Below are 1,958 nucleotides of genomic sequence, written 5' to 3' on the forward strand. Positions count from 1 at the left end.
AAGAACCTATGGCTAGAATTCGAAATAGAAGACTTCATGTCTTTGATCATCTTTAAAAACCATAGGAATTGAATCCTTCAATCAAAGAGGATTCAAGGATCAAGCACCATACCTTAATTGTGAGCCCACGAAATTCATGGAGAAAACTTGGAAAATCTGTCTTCTTCCTTAGAGCTTCAAGGCTTCATCAATGGAGGTTTTTGGAGAGAAGGAATGGACATGTTTTGTTTTGGACTTGAGGGTGTGATTTGAATGATGAATTGGGGTTTAAAAAGGCTCAATAACCGCATATAACTAGTCCCCTAAATACCCAAAAGACCCCTGCACTTATAGGACCTTTTAACCAAGTCAAACTTCACTTAAATTTTTGGAATTTTCATCGGGAAACAAGTCCGCGACTCGGAGCTATTCCCATATGATTTTTGAAAATAAATTTTGAGATAGTACAATCCGCGCTGTGTCCGTGACACGGAGGAAGAATATGTCCAAGGGAGGAACAAGTCTGCGACGCGGACATGTTCCTTTCATGTACAAATTTTGTTGCCTTAGGCAGCTTTGATCCACAAGTTAGGTCCTCTTCAAGGACCATTAGGGCAGTCATTGGGGAGTCGTTCCAAGACGTTTCGACCCTTTACATGCCATGTTGTATGTAGGAACCATCAATACTCAATTTCACCCTCAGACCATACCCCAAAACACCACTACAAAATACTACGACACACTAGTTTAACTCAACTTAGCGAGACAAATATTGTGAGAGAGACGAAGTTTTAGTTTGATTTGAGCATTTCAGTATAATGAATTTGTTTGAGTGTATTTTTACTTTAAACCACTAATATATTACCCCTAAAAATACCCAAAATTGTCTACCTTTAATTGGACTAAATAGTAAAAGACTAAACTAACCTTCATTAAGTGGCCAAGCCTAGGTGTCACGAGCCACCTTCACGATCTATTGTGGGGACCACGATCTATGGTCCCACTTGTGAAGTGTCAAGAAGTAGTAGTTTGGCACAAGGTGCCTTTAGCTTACATGCCCAAGGCATTCCCACGAGGGGCTCCACGAGCCGTGTTAAAGACCAAAAGTCGTGGTGCCTCTCATGGTTCTTGAGGCAGTAGCTATGTTACTTGGGTTAAGATCACTTGCCCAAGTCATCTTCACAAATGGCTCCGTGAACCGTGGTCCCACTCATGATGTTTAGGCAGTAGCTAGGCCATTAGGTGTCCACTCTACCATGTCAAAGGCATGTCCATGAGCCACCTTCACGAGCGTGGTGTGGACCACGATTTGTATTTCCACTCGTCAATGGTGTGCCCCTTCACAGTGACTCTTATAGCCTCCATATCAACTCTAGATAGTTTCTTAACATAGGGGGAGTCATCTTATGATTTTTACCCTTAGTTTAGGCTATTGTTTTTCATATTATTTTCTGGAGTGTTACATCAGTCCCCCCCTTGGGAACACTCGTCCTTGAATGATGATTTCTAACTCATAGGCAACTTACTTAGCAGGTTTCAAGATTTGATATGGGCCCATATACCAGGTACTAAGCTTCCCCTTTTTACCAAACCTCATCATATCTTTCATTAGCTTCAGTATCTAGATAACTTCTTCAAACACTGGCATAAGAATTTTGTTGCACTTTTGGCCGTATTCAACCTCTCTCTAATAAGTCAAACCTTTTCAATGGCCTCAAAAACTAGTTCAGGACCAACTAGAGAAACTTCACCTACTTCAAACCAACCAACCAGAGATCAACACCTTCTAACATACAATGCTTCAAAATGATCCATGGCAGTACTTTAGTGTTACTATTATTGTAGGCAAACTCTATCAACTGAAGATGGTCATCCTAGTTCCTTGAAATTTATAACACATGCCCTCAATATATTCCTACGGTTTGTATGGTAAGTTCCACTTGAATAACGATTTGAGGATAAAAAGCGGTACTAACCTT

Source organism: Solanum lycopersicum, chromosome 2 (assembly GCF_036512215.1).
Source record: "Solanum lycopersicum chromosome 2, SLM_r2.1".
Taxonomy (NCBI): Eukaryota; Viridiplantae; Streptophyta; class Magnoliopsida; order Solanales; family Solanaceae; genus Solanum; species Solanum lycopersicum.